The sequence below is a fragment of the Mustelus asterias genome, chromosome 26 (assembly GCF_964213995.1).
Source record: "Mustelus asterias chromosome 26, sMusAst1.hap1.1, whole genome shotgun sequence".
Classification (NCBI taxonomy): domain Eukaryota; kingdom Metazoa; phylum Chordata; class Chondrichthyes; order Carcharhiniformes; family Triakidae; genus Mustelus; species Mustelus asterias.
In genome coordinates this window covers 9925284-9941232 of record NC_135826.1, presented here as the reverse complement: position 1 = coordinate 9941232, position 15949 = coordinate 9925284, and the positions used below count along the sequence as shown (strand labels likewise).

The 15949-nt window shown below is 48.3% G+C and overlaps 1 protein-coding gene across 1 annotated transcript in view; it reads left to right on the top strand.

Annotated features, from left to right (window-relative positions):
* LOC144479461 (SH2 domain-containing adapter protein F-like) overlaps window positions 1-15949 on the top strand; it is a 309295-nt gene that overhangs the window by 237368 nt on the left and 55978 nt on the right.

The window sequence follows — 15949 nt, the reverse complement described above, 5'->3', positions numbered from 1 at the left end:
TTTACGCTCAGAGTGACTGTTTTTTTCCTGCTTGAGGAAGAAATCAGAGTCATTAATTCATAGAATCATGGACTCCTACAGTGCAGAAAGAGGCCATTCGGCCCATCGAGTCTGCACCAACCACAATCCCACCCAGGCCCTATCCACATATCCCTACATATTTACCCACTAACCCCTCTAACCTATGCATCCCGGGACACTAAGGGGCAATTTAGAATAGCCAATCAACCTAGTCCCCACATTGTTGGACATCATCTTAGAAACCTTAGAAACCCTACAGCACAGAAAGAGGCCATTCGGCCCATCGAGTCTGCACCGACCACAATCCCACCCAGGCCCTACCCCCATATCCACCCACTAATCCCTCTAACCTACGCATCCCAGGACACTCAGGGCAATTTTAGCATGGCCAATCAACCTAACCCGCACATCTTTGAACTGTGGGAGGAAACCGGAGCACCCGGAGGAAACCCACGCAGACACGAGGAGAATGTGCAAACTCCACACAGACAGTGACCCAAGCCGGGAATCGAACCCAGGTCCCTGGAGCTGTGAAGCAGCAGTGCTAACCACTGTGCCAACGTGCCGCCCTGTGACATCCCAGGGTTGAGTTAACATAGGTGAAATTGTGCCAAAAAAATGGCAGAGTGTTGGTTCCGGTGACAAAACCAACATGTTTTTCTCCAGAGAAACATAAAGGTTCTCTCTGTACATCGTACCTCACTCTGTCAAAATAAATCGAGGGTGTGTGTTTCATGTAGTGGGGACGCGGGGCCTTACCATGCCGGCAAAATCCAGCTGCGCTGAGATCGGGAAGCCATATTTGAAGGGCACCCCAATCAGAGCAGCAATAAACCTCCACCCCACAGCCCACCATGAAGGTCATAGGGGCTCCACCCTCCCCCCTACAATCCCAAATCAGATTAAGCATATATCCCGACTACCCCACCCATCCCATTGTGATCATCGCACCCCCCCCTCCCCTCCCCTCCCACCACCACAATCGGAGCCGGTTTCCACCTCCCTTTCCGAACCCACCCCACCCCCACCCAAAACGGCCATCACGCCATCCTCTGCTCCCCCATCCGCTCCATGCGGCTCACACTGTGGTCTGCCCCTTGGCACAGGTTGGCACTGCCAGGGATCATTGCCAGGCCACTGTCTGGCTACGTCCCTCTCCCCGGCGGCTATACTCACCTTTACTCCCCCAGGGGAATCCCACCGTCGGTTCACATCTGGCTGAACCTGTTGCAAACTGGTCGGCGCGGTTTGAATATACGGCGGGGAGGGGGTAGTGGAGGATGGGGGGGGTCAATATCGGGTGAGGGGGTGTGGTAATGATATTAAAATATATTTAAATGAATGTAAATCCTGATGACGTTGCCCGCGAGGAGTGGGGAAGATCCAAAATTGTGATTTCGCCGGCGGGATGCAACTTCCGGATCTTGAACTTCCGGCAGCACTCTCATGGGTGGCGGGAGTGGGCTCAAGATCACCCCCATATGATTGTATAGGGTATGCAGTACAGGAACAGGCCATTCGGCCCAACCAGGCAATGACAGTGTTTATGCTCCACTGGAGCCTCCTCTCATCCTTCTACATCCAAATCTATCATTGTAACCCTCTATTCCCTTCTCTCTCATAAACTTGTCTGTCTTCCCCTTAAGTGCATTTATGCCAATCACTTCAACCACTCCGTGTGATGGCGAATTCCGTGTTCTTACCATGCTTTGACTAAAGCAGCTTCCGTTGAATTTCCTATTGGATTTCTTGGTGACTATCTTATATTGATAGCCACTAATGCCACAAACTCTATGGCCTAGGCCTCGGCTCCTCCCTCTGAGACTGGATCCTGAACTTCCTAACCCACAGACCACAGTCAGTAAGGATGGGCAACAACACCTCCTCCATGATCATCCTCAACACTGGTGCCCCACAAGGCTGTGTTCTCAACCCCCTACTCTACTTATACACCTATGACTGTGCAGCCAAATTTCCCTCCAATTCGATTTTCATGTTTGCTGACAATACCACTGTAGTGGGTCGGATCTCAAACAATGAAAAAACAGAGTACAGGAAAGGGTTAGAGAATCTGGTGAACTGGTGCGATGACAATAATCTCTCCCACAATGTCAACAAAGTGAAGGAGATAGTCATCGACTTCAGGAAGCGTAGTGGAGGACATTGTGCCATCTACATAAATAGGGACGAAGTAAAAATGGTCGAGAGCTTCAGGTTTTTAGGTGTCCAGATCACCAACAGCCTGTCCTGGTCCCCCCCCATGCCAGCACTATAGTTAAGAAATCCCATCAATGCCTCTACTTTCTCTGAAGATTAAGGAAATTTGGCATGTCTGCTATGACTCTCACCAACTTTTACAGATGAACCATAAAAGCATTCTTTCCAGTTGTAGCACAGCTGGGTCTGGCACAAGTTACACTATAATGTAGTTACTCTGAAAATCCTGTAGTCGCCACACTCTGGCGCCTGTTCGGGCACACTGAGGGAGAATTTAACATGGCCAATGCACCTAACCAGCACATCTTTTGGACTGTGGGAGGAAACCGGAGCATCCGGAGGAAAGCCATGCAGGCATGGGGAGAACATGCAAACTCCACACAGACAATACCCAAGCCAGGAATCAAACCCAGGTCCCTGGCACTGTGAGGCAGCAGTGCTAACCACTATGCCACAAAGGGATATGAATGAAGCCCAGTCCATCACTCAAACCAGCCTCCCACCCATTGACTCTGTCTACACTTCCCACTGCCTCGGCAAAGCAGCCAGCATAATTAAGGACCCCACGCACCCCGGACATTCGCTCTTCCACCTCCTTCCATCGGGAAAAAGATACAAAAGTCTGAGGACACGTACCAACCGACTCAAGAACAGCTTCTTCCCTGCTACCATCAGACTTTTGAATGGACCTACCTCGCACTAAGTTGATCTTTCTCTACACCCTAACAATGACTGTAACACTACATTCTGCCCTCTCTCCTTTCCTTCTCTACGCACGGTATGCTTTGTCTATGTATAGCGCACAAGAAACAAATCTTTTCACTGTATACTAATACATGTGACAATAATAAGTCAAATCAAATAATGATGCCCTTCCCCACGAGAGGAAACGTTCTCTCTGTATTGATTTTATTGGAAAAATCTTCCCATTATTTTAACTACCTCTGTTAAGTCACCCCTCAACCATTTTACAAAGAGAAAAGGAACCCAGCCTGCCAAACCTTTCCTGAAATGTGCACCCATAAGTTTCTGGTATCATTGGCTGGGATTTGCAGGACAGGAAATTTCCGCTGAGAGGGGATGGACTTTGGTTCACCAAATTTTCCTTCTTGCCTGTGACAGGGGTCCTGCCATGGACAGGGTCTTGTGAATCTTCTCTGCACCTCTGGTGTCTCTGTATCATTTTTATAATATGGTGACTAACACTGCACTCAGTACTCTAAATGTAGCCTAACCAAGGTTCAATATACGTTTGGCTGAATTTCCCAACATTTCAATTTTACCTCTCCACATACAAAGCCTGCTTCTTTTGTTTTCATTTTTTATGGCCTTGCTAATCTGTGGTGCAGATTTTAGTTCCCGATCCTTTTTCCTTTCCTCTTCCCTTGTTTTCCACTCCTCTCCTCTCTATTCCCCTCCTTCCCTCTCCTGCAGTCACCTCTTTCCTCCTCCAATCAACACTTCCCTCCTTGTCCCCTCTTCCCTCCTCCAGTCACCACTTCCCTCCTCCAGTAACCTTCTCTCCTCTCCTCATTTGCTTTCCCTCATCCACTTCTCTCCAACTCCCATTCCATCCTCACCTTCCTCTCTCTCTCCCCCTTTTGCTCACAAATTTTCTTCTCCTCTCCCTTCCAATTTCCCTCTCCTCGCTTCCCATTTCCTCCCTTTTCCCTTCCCCCTCTCCGAGTGAGCTGGCGCGGTTCTGGAGTTGATCTTTCTTTGTATATGTCTTTGCCACGCGATCAGATCAGTACACAAAAATTTCTCATCATTTCAACTTGGACAAGCATTTCGCTACAAAGTGATGTGGCACCATGTCTGTCTGGCCGAGATTGCACAGTAGTACAAAGAATGTCTCTGCGCACACCTCACCAAGTGAAGGCAGAGTTCCTATTTTGGATTCCCTGGGTGACTCCCTCCACCCCCCACCCCCCGCTCATTCTTTTATGTTTCCACTTCACTGGTTACAAACCTGTCATTTCCCCTGATGAGCTCGGCCTGATATTCTGACACACATGACAGCCTGTCTTCGAACCCTAGGAGCCCTGTCATCCATGTTGCCGTGGCAACTGTTAACAAAACGGATGCCCTTTCTGACACACAGTGCATGCTATCATCTGATAAGAAGATCAACGTGGTTGCTCTGTAACCAGCAGCGCTGCAATCAGCACGTCTCAGTTCCGTTATAAATGGGTTATTGGCAAATTAAGAGAGACCTGTTCGACATTGAATAGGGAGAAAATGGCAAACAGAATGGGTAATTACAGTAACTGTCAGCAGCAGCCCCTCTTTATGAGTCTGCGGATTAAATTAGCTACCTGAACTCACTGAAATGCTTTGTACACAGCAGTCTTTTTACACTTGCCTGCCTTATCACACAGTTGCCGACATGTACATAATATATCTCCCTTTTTTTTGCCGCACTGATTTAGTGTAGCCTTGTGTTTTGTTCCATTTCAATGAGCAGTGTTCCTTAATCGTTGTCAATCCGTCGCAATTCTATTAGCTATCAAAGGAGTTTGGCAGCACTAAATGGTCTGGAATTCAATGAAAGGAGAGTGGTGAGGAAGGAAGATGATCCGGGGCCACAGATAGACAGTTGGAAGTATGATATCATAACCAATGTGGAAGCATAGCTGAAAAAAGGGCAAGAATCGCAGCTCCGCATTCTTGCTCACAGGATTTTAACACAGGAGAGAAAAGGAGTTGGAAAAAAAAGAATAACAATGATTATACCAGTTACGTTTATAGAATCATAGAATCCCTACAGTGCAGAAGGAGGCTATTCGGCCCATCGAGTCTGCACCAACCACAATTCCACCCCCCCAGGCCCTATCCCTGTAACCCCGCATATTCACCCTGCTGATCCCCCTGACATTAGAGTCAATTTAGCATGGCCAATCAACCTAACCCACACACCTTTGGACGTTCTACAGGTGCACCTTTGCTGATGGCTGAAGAGGCTGTAGGGGAGGTTTAAAGTTTATTTATTAGTGTCACAAGTAGGCTTACATTAACACTGCGATGAAGTGACTGTGAAAATCCCCTAGTCACCACACTCCGGCGCCTGTTCGGGTACACTGTGGGAGAATTTAGCATGGCCAACGCACCTAATCAGCACGTCTTTTGGACTGTGGGAGGAAACTGGAGCACCTGGAGGAAACCCACGCAGACATGGGGTGAACATGCAGACTCCGCACGGACAGTGACCCAAGCCGGGAACCAGGCATTATGGAGCTTGTTCATTTTTATTTTTCTGTTCAACCCATATGGCCTCATTTGACTCTTAAAAGGGCAGTCCGCACCCCAAACCCCAACATACAATGTATATACATATATCACAGGAATGAAACTAGGCAGTTGGAATGGATATCAGCTGGAGAGCATTTTGGTAGCAGAAATCATAATTTTCTTCCTGTCATTAACCGAAGCATAGAATATAAAAGCAGGGAGATTGTGCTGGAATTGTAGAAAACATTAGTTATCATAGAAACCCTACAGTACAGAAGGAGGCCATTCGGCCCATCGAGCCTGCACCGACCACAATCCCACCCAGGCCCTACCCCCACATATTTACCTGCTAATCCCTACGCATCTTAGGACTCTAAGGGGCAATTTTTAACCTGGCCAATCAACCTAACCCGCACATCTTTGGACTGTGGGAGGAAACCGGAGCACCCGGAGGAAACCCACGCAGACACGAGGAGAATGTGCAAACTCCACACAGACAGTGACCCGAGCCGGGAATCGAACCCGGGACCCTGGAGCTGTGAAGCAGCAGTGCTAACCACTGCGCTACCGTGCCGCCCATATAGCAAGGCTATAGACTACCTATAGTTCTGGCAATACATTGCAGGAACGAGGTGAACATAGTAGAGATAGCACAGAAGAGATTTACTGGGATACAACCAGCGTTGGAGAATGTTGGTTCCGAGGAAAGGTTGGATAGGTTAGTGTTGTTGTCTTTGAAACTGGGGAGGCTGAAGGGAGATTTAATTTAAGTGTATAAAAACATGCAGGACCTAGATAAAGTAGATAGGAAGTGGGGCGGCACAGTGGTTAGCACTGCTGCCTCACAGTGCGACAGACTCGGGTTCAATTCCCGGCTTGGGTCACTGTCTGTGTGGAGTTTGCGTGTTCTCGCCGTCTCTGCATGGGTTTCCTCCAGATGTTCCGGTTTCCTCCCACAGATGTGCGGGTTTGGTTGATTGGCCATGCTAAATTGACCCTTAGTGTCAGGGAGGTTAGCAGGGTAAATACGTGGGGTTACGGGGATAGGGCCTGGGTGGGATTGAGGTCGGTGCAGGTCCATGGGCCGAATGGCCTCCTTCTGCACTGTAGGGATTCTATGATTCTATGAACTATTTATTCCCTTCACAGAGATGTCAATAATTAGGCGACATTTTTTCCATTATCCTTTCATCTGTGAAAGATGATAGACATAAAGCAAACAAATCCATTTCAAAGGTGTAACTTTGCTCGTGGCTAAAGAGGCAATCATTGAGAGGTAGGTTCTGCAACAAGTGCCACACATAAAGCTTTCAGGTATCATTGTGGGTTATTGTTTTGGGTGTTGGCGTCTCTTGCCAAGCTGTTGCAGCCCCTGGTCATCGTGGTGGTGGCACACCAGCCCACCGGAGGTGTCGCCATTTTCTTCTGTCATCAGCTAGTGTCTGGCAGGCGCGATAATTGATATCCAGGGCCTTCATGTCATGTCATGAAGGTCTAAGTAAACCTTCAGGTGTCTCACTGATCGCCTGGCTCCAGCTACCTGACCATGCAGAAAAATCCTGGCTATGTGACCGTATTGCATCCTGCAGACCTGCCCAAGCAAATGAAACCACCTCTGATTGATGAGTGTTAACAAACTTGGGAAAGCTGCTTTTGAGTCACTGTGACCTCCCAGATATACCCATCATGCATTGTTCTTTAAAGTCATTGGCAGAAAGATCATAGAATAAAATCATAGAATCCCTACAGTGCAGAAGAAGGCCATTTGGCCCATCGAGCCTGCACCAACAACAATCCCACCCAAACCCTATCCCCTTAAACCCATGTATTTACCCTGCTAGTCCCCTTGAAATTAAGGGGCAATTTTGCATGGCAAATCAACCTAACATGCACACCTTTGGAGTGTGGGAGGAAACTGGAGCTCCCAAAGGAAACCCACGCAGACACGGGGAGAACGTGCAAACTCCACACAGTCACCCAAGGCTGGAATTGAACCCGGGCCCCTGGAGCTATCAGGCAGCAATGCTAACTACTGTGCCATTGTGCCACCCTTTAGGGGGATTAGTGGGGATTTGAGGAGGAATTTTTTCAACCAGAGGGTGATAGGTATCCGGAACTCCCGGGCAGATACCTTCATCTCTGTTACAACGCACTTTAAGAAGTCTCACAACATCAGGTTAAAGTCCAACAGGTTTATTTGGAATCACGAGCTTTCGCAGTGCTGCTCCTTCATCAGGTGATTCACTCCATATTTCCTCACACTTCCAGCAACTTCTATACGATCATACATACAAACAGGGAGCGGAGTAGGCCATTCTGCCCCTCAAGCCTGCTCCACCTTTTAATAAGATCATGGCTGATCTGATAGTAACCGCAAATCTGCATCTCGTCTATTCCCGATAACCTATCTCCCCCTTGTTTACCAGGAATCTATTCACCTCTGTCTTAAAAAGATTCAAAGACTGCTTCCACCGCCTTTTCAGGAGGAGAGTTCCAGCTACTCACCACCCTCTGAATAAAATGAAATGGCCTCCTTTCTATTTTAAATGGGAAAGCCTTTATTTTTTTTATCAGTGACCCTGAGTTCCAGATTCTCCCACAAAAGGAAGCATCCTCTCCACATCCACTTTGTCAATACCCCTCAGGATCTTATGGGGGCAATTTTCCAGCTGTTCATGCCGGCGGGACTTTCTGGTTCCGCTGCATTTATTGGAGAGTTAGCTGAGTGGCAGATTCTCCGTCCTCCCTGAAAGTGGCAGTGGGGCATGAACGGCCAGAGAATCCCGACCTTTATGCTTCAATCAAACACCTCTTAATCTTCTAAATGTCAGTGGAAAGAAGCCCAGCCTGTCTAACCCTTTGTCTTAAGACAACCCACCAGTTCCAAGTATTAGTCAAGTAAATTGGGTGGCACAGTGGTTAGCATTGTTGCCTCACAGCGCCAGGGACCCAGGTTCGATTCCCAGCATGGGTCACTGTCTGTGTGGCGTTTGCATAATCTTCCCGTGTCTGCGTGGGTTTTCTCCGGGTGCCCCAGTTTCCTACCACAGTCCAAAGATGTGCCATGGATTGGCCATGCTAAATTGCCCCTTAGTGTCGGGAACTAGTTAGGGTAAATGCATGGGGTTATGGGGATAGGGCCTGCATCGGAATGTGGTCGGTGCAGACTCGATGGGCCGAATGCCCATGTTTCCCCGTGTCTACATGGGGGTTTCCTCCGGGTGCTCCAGTTTCCTCTCACAGTCTGAAAGACGGACTGGTTAGGTGCATTGACACGAACAGGCGCCGAAGTGTGGCGACTAGGGGAATTTCACAGTAACTTCATTGCAGTGTTAATGAAAGCCTTAGTTGTGACTAATAAATAAATTTTACTTTAAGAATGGCCTCCTTCTGCACTGTAGGATTCTATGATTCTATGGAATATCAGGCAACACTGGTTAAAAAACTAATAATGTTAATAAGTTTCGCTGTAACTGAGTAACGCTGCTTGTGGTTTCATGTCAGCAGTTGTGGCGCAAGAAGTTCTCAGAATCAGGAGGCCACATATTACCACAGATATACATGTGCAAACCACAGCTGCAAATCGCAAATGCAAAGTGCAAGCTTGACTTTATTCCCAGGGCTGCTGTCAGCCGTGCTTGGAACAGTTGTGCTGAGAGATTCGCAGGCAATCCGGGAGTGTGACCAACCCTAGCAGAAGCAGAACGTTCCGGTCACCACGTCAGGGAGGCTGTCAGAACAATACATCAGGTTCCCCAACTTGGCAACCTGACGAGTGGTTTTAAAATGTGAACATGGCTGAGGTATCATTAAGGGATGTGGCGCCTTCTTTTGATTTTGATGTGTTTCTGCCCAGAAGAAGGGTGGAGTTTTCCATTCTGGGGACTGAGTCCAGTGACGGGGCAGAAAGTCGGTGTGATTCCTGCTGGGTGTGGGGGCGTTGGGGGGGTGGGGCGGGGCGGGAGGGACGCACGCAATCTTCCACTTTTCATCTCATTAATTATGCATCAGCGAGGAGCTCTTCGAACCTCATGGCGCGGTGGACAGGAAGTTGCCCACCTCTCCCCTTACCTCATGGGGCCGAAGTTCCTGGCTCCAGTTTTAAAGGGCTCCCAGACAGACGTTCACTCACTTGCAGCCCAGGAGCTCCATATTAGTCCTCCAGAGTTCACGTGACCCCGGCTTGTACCGGGGAAGCTGGCAGATTTAAGCAGCCATGGTGGCACAGTGGTTAGCACTGCCGCCTCACAGCGCCAGGGACCCAGGGTTCAAATCCGGCCTCGGGTGATTGCCTGTGCGGAGTTTGCACATTCTCCCTGTGTCTGCGTGGGTTTCCACCGGTTTCCTCCCACACGCCAAAGATGTGCAGGTTAGGTTGATTGGCCATGCTAAATTGCCCCTCAGTGTCAGGGGGACTAGCAGGTTAGATAAATGGGTTATGGGGATAGGACCTGGGTGGGATTGTTGTAAGTGCAGGCTTGATGGGCTGAATGGCCTCCTTCTGCATTGTAGGGGTTCTATGGATTCTATGGAACCACATATGAGGGCGCCTCTGGCATTGCCTTTCTTTCATCAATAGATAAGAATACCACCAACAATATGCCCAATGGTCAGGCTAATGGCCACCATTGCAGTGCTCCATGTTCACCAGCATCTAGACCTTTTAGAGGCCCCGCTGCCTCTTGCTGCTCAGGATCTCACTCCTTATCCCGCTGTCAACGATGGGCTTTCTTTCTCCTCATCTGGGTGGGAGCCATTACCAAGGTAGGGTCTCCTGTAGCCTACATCATTGATGCCTCAGAGAGTGTGTGGACAAATTGAAGTAAAACATTTAGTGAGCATGCCCTTTTCGAGTTTCCCTCCATCTCAGAGCCTCTGACTCCGACCAATAGCAATTCTGCTCCCCTCTGTCACCCTACAACCTCCCTCCATTACCCCGGACTCTACCACCATCCACTTCCACATGTCCTTCCACCCCTCAGAGCCAACACTGTTACCATTCCCAAGCCCACCCTGACCTTGCCCCCTCCCAACATCTGAGCCACCTCTCCTGCCCCCTTCATAACCCATACGATGAGACTATCACCCACCAGTCGACCTGTCACCCGCATCCCATTCCCCATTCTGACTGCTACTGTTCCCACTTATCACCAGGACCCCATTGTTTGACACTACTAGGGGCAGCACAGTGGTTAGCACTGCTGCCTCACAGCGCCAGTGACCCGGGTTCAATTCCCGGCTTGGGTCATTGTCTGTGCGGACTCTGCACGTTCTCCCCGTGTCTGTGTGGGTTTCCGCCGGGTGCCCCGGTTCCCTCCCACATTCTGAAAGACGTGCTGGTTAGGTGCATTGAGCCATGCTAAATTTTCCCTCAGTGTACCCGAACAGGCGCCAGAGTGTGGCGACTGGGGGATTTTCACAGTAACTTCATTACAGTATTAATGTAAGCCGACTTGTGACACTAATAAATAAACTTTAAACTTTAGCAAATCTGTAAAACACTCCCTGGGGACTGTCCCCACCCTTCCCCTCTAAGCCTCTCTCCCTGCCCACCCTTTGCTTCACCTTTACAAAGTGTGAGCCTCCCTCCAGCCTTCGCTTGCGTCCCTCTTTCAGTGTTGCTGTCGCGTTCACCAACAGCACGCGAGTGATGTTGGACAAGGTCAGCCAGAAGGCAAAAGCAACATCTATTGACCTCAAAGTCACGGAAGAAGCAACGCTTGCCAGGTGCATGCCACTTATATACAGTGGTAGAAGTGAACATTCTAAATCTCCCTGGCTGGGAACTTAATTTGGAGGGTGGACTTAAATCTGGCGAGCTGGCCTCTTAAAGATCATGCATGAGATGCTAATGCATACAAATTGGATGGCCAACATTTTTCATCGGGCAGTTCGACCCTCCTCTAACCTGCTTGAATGTCGGGAGAACCAAATTCAAACAGTTTACCCCGTCGCTGGGTAACACTTCGCCGCCTTCCACCAAATGAGGTGCCCCCACCCCTTGCGATTCATGCTGCTGCTGTCGGCACAGGACACTCTGCTCTCAACCTCGGTGGCACAGTGGTTACCACTGCTGCCTCACAGCACCAGGGACCCGGGTTCAATTCCAGCCTCGGGTGACTGTCTGGGTGGAGTTTGCACATTCTCCCCGTGTCTGTGTGGGTTTCCTCCGAGTGCTCCAGTTTCCTCCCACAGTCCAAAGATGTGTGGGTTAGGTTGATGGGCCATGCTAAATTGACCCTAATGTCAGGGGGATCAGCAGGGTAAATATATGGGATTACGGGAGTAGGGCCTGGGTGGGATTGTGGTCGGTACAGACTCGATGGGCCGACTGGCCTCCTTCTGTACTGTAGGGACCCTATGAAAGTGTGTCTTGTCTCTGCATGTTATGTGTTGAGGTTCCCAGAAGTTTAAAATAATCACATTTTTATGCTTCACTGAATGTAATTCTCAGATCACACTATGTGTTATGGATTGTTAGCAACATAACATCCTACTCTGTTTAAAAAAAACATAAATCTTCTCTCTATCAATATAGCTGTTCCAAGCATTAACTTTTTCAATCGATTTTTTCCCACGTTGAAGAGGATGAGCAAATCGCTTTTATAATTAAATTGAACACCTTAATACTTTGTGGCTTGACTTCTTTTGGGTGGCACAGTGGTTAGCACTGCTGCCTCACAGCACCAGGGACCCGGGTTCGAATGCCGGCCTTGGGTCACTGTCTGTGCGGAGTCTGCGCATTCTCCCTGTGTCTGCATGGGTTTCCTCCGGGTGGTCCAGTTTCCTCCCACAGTCTAAAGATGTGCAGGTGAGGTGGATTGGCCATGCTAAATTGCCCCTTAGTGTCCCACGATGTGTAGGTTCGGGGGTTAGCCGTGGGAAATCTATGGAGTTAGGGGATAGGGCACGGGAGAGGGCCTGGGTAAGGTAGTCTGTCAGAGAGTAGATGCAGACTCGATAGGCCCAAATGGCCTCTTCTGCACTGTAGGGAAATCTGTGATTCCATGATTCTTTTCTCAGTAAACATTTTTCAGGGTATCCCTTAGGCGGTTGAATGTTGTGTCTCCATTTTGTGGTTTTGGTGGTCATTGCTCTCAGTGGTAAGTTGGCCCGCTTTACTGGTGCTGTGCATGTGGGTCCTGGTATTGTTGGAGTTACACTGATGTTGGATCACTTGCTGTTGAGGTTGTTGATGTTGTATCGCTTGTTGGTATTGTCCCATCGCTACTCCTGTGTTGTGTCCTGTTCCCGGAAGTTCAAAATAATCAAACTTCCAGACTCAAATACTGGAACATCATTGAATCTGTTTCCCGGATCGCACCATGTGCTGCAGACTGATAACAGTATAACAGTGAGCGGCTTACACCACAGTGCAAAGCAAATCACACTCACCTCCTTTGCCTGTTATTGAACTGTTAGCACATATTGATTCTGTTTACAATCTGTGTTCATGCTTCACCAATGCCACTCTTGTACTCAAGCCGCACTGACCAAAGTATAAACATGGAGCAAGCTAAGGCTAAATCTGCCTCTATATTTTAGTGGGGGGATCTGAGCACACGAGTAGCCCCAGCTCAAGACCATGAGCACTGAGTCATGTTGGGATGAGGGAACATTACAGGAGGGAACATTTCTTCCAGGACCAATAGGGCCCAGCACACCTCAGGCAGCGTGACACCTTGGAAAACGTAGTGAGGGTCTCAACCCGACATCGGATTGGGTGGTTGCAGACCCAACCAATCCCTAAATCTTCTGGCTGTTTTGGGCACTCAAAACGTTTCCTAAACTTGCGTCAGTTCCAGATTCGAACAAGATGTTGTGGTGTCATGGAGGGGGGTGTGGCGGACACTGCTACAATGGGAAACTTGAAGGCAGTATAAGGGTAGCTTTATTCTCCTGCTCAGTGGGGGGGGGGGGGGCGGTTTAAGTGGTATTGTTAATACAGAGGTCCAGGTAATGTTCTGGGGTCTTAAGTTCAAATCCAACTGTAATAATCGCAAGGCTCGGCAGGTGAACGTAACTGATTTATTTATTCGGAAAGAACTATTTATAAAGGAGGATGACAATGACCTCCATACTCTTCAACTCCCAACAGTCAACTGCTGAGCTCAATTGCTGCCTCTCAACCACCGCAACGCAAGCTTGGACTCGCTCTCCACCTCCACAGAACGTGAGTTTGAACTCACGTTCAAATGCCATCTTGAGCTCTCCGCCCCACGCTCCACTACTGCTCTGTGTTCCTGAACTCATGCTATACCGCCACGTATCACGCTCTGCTGCACTACCACGCACACCATGACAGCTGGCGGTATTTAAATTCAGTTAACCAATCTGGAAATGAAACCGAGGTGGCACAGTGGTTAGCACTGCTGTCTCTCAGCACCAGGGACCCAGGTTTGATTCTCGGTTTGGTCACTGTCTGTGCGGAGTCTGCACGTTCTTCCCGTGTCTGTGTGGGTTTCCTCCGGGTGCTCCGGTTTCCTCCCACAGTCTGAAAGACGTGCTGGTTCGGTGTATTGGCCATGCTAAATTCTCCCTCAGTGTACCCGAACAGGCGACGGAGTGTGGCAACTAGGGAATTTTCACAGTAACTTTATTGCAGTGTGAATGTAAGCCTACTTGTGACACGAACAAATAAACTTTAGTGATGCCCACATCCAACAAATGAATAAAAGAGAAAGAACTGTACTTGATCTGGGATTGAAGGAATATCGAAACCAATTAGCAAAGTCCCCAATCACTGATACAGTTCATCGCAGCAAGCACCCAATTCCTTTTTTAAATTGTGTTCTGTGCCTTTTTTCATCTGAAGTATTTTAAATGTTGAAAAAATGGGACACAGGCTAATTCTTGGACTGTACAGTCCTGGATGACAGCTGATCCACTGAGAGCACATGAAACCCAGGCCAACCACTTTAAATTAAAAGTCAAAAAATTGAACACAGTGCACACAAGTCTCCTCACTAAACTTCAGGCAAATCAGAGTCTTTACTAAGAACTCAAACAGTCCCTGCAAAATAAAAGCAGAATGTGGCGTCGACACTTAGCGGGTCAGGCAGCAGCTGTAGCGAGAAGGTGAGGGGATTAATATGTCAGGGTGATGACCTTCTGTCTGAAGCAGAAGGTAGCTCAGGTGAACAGCTTATAATGAGGAGTGGAGCCAGGCAGAACTGTCAGGGAGAAAAGTAATCGAGTGATGAGGTGGTGGACAGGAAAGGATAATCATGGTTGGAGAGCAGAAGGCAATAATGAATAAAAGAAAATGTAAAAGCTTTGTTTTCCAAACACACACATCTCATTTTATATGGAGAGAAAAATGAATAATATTTGAGATTTAGTCAGTACCTTATCCTGTTTTTATAAAAAGAATTCTGGCTTTGTACTTAGTACTGGCATTGAGATCCAGTTTGCACTGGTTCATTCAGAGTTACCATGGGGATAATGCCCTTGGACTGGGGCATTTAGTGCTAACTTTGCGTGAACGCTATAGACTGGGGCATTCAGAATTAATAGTTAATAAGCCGCATGGAGAAGATCATTTAGATTCAATGAAGGGAAGCAATCCAATAATGTGTCTGCGTGGGTTTCCTCCGGGTGCTCCATAGAATCATAGAAACCCTACAGTGCAGAAGGAGGCCATTCGGCCCATTAAGTCTACACCGACAATAATCCCACCCAGGCCCCATCCCCGCAACCCCATATATTTTCCCCGCTAATCCCTCAAACTACGCATCCCGGTACACTAAGGAGCAATTTATCATGGCCAATCAACCTAACCCGCACACCTTTGGACTGTGGGAGGAAACCTGAGCACCTGGAGCAAATCCACGCAGACACGGGGAGAATGTGCAAACTCCACACAGACAGTGACCCAAACCGGGAATCGACCCCAAGTTTCTGGAGCTGTGAGGCAGCAATGCTAACCATGTTGCCCAGTTTCCTCCCATAGTCCAAAGATGTGCAGATTAGGTGTATTGACCATGCTAATTTGCCCCATAGTGTCCCAAGATGTGTAGGTTAGGGGAATTAGTGGATAAATAGGTGGAGTTACGGGGATAGGGCCTCGGTAAGATGCTCTTTCTGAGAGTTGGTGCAGACTCAATGGGCCGAATGGCCTCCTTCTGCACTATAGGGATTCTATGATTCTATTCTAATGTAAAGAGAACAATTTTTAAAGTTTGCCAGTAATTCTGCACATGAGGCTGAAAATCAGAGAACCTTAACTAACCAACAGAAAGTGGTGGAAGGGTAGCAGAACATTCTACCAATCCACTGCTCTGGAACCAACAGAACCTCCCTGAAAGCACACGGATGTGGAGGGCAGGGGGGGAAATCATTCAAACAATCAGGTTGGATGATCCTTAAAAGTTAAAGTTAAAGTTTATTTATTCGTCACAAGGAAGGCTTACATTAACGCTGCAATTAAGTTACTGTGAAATTCCCCTTAAGTGTCGAGACACCGGTGGATGGACTCCCC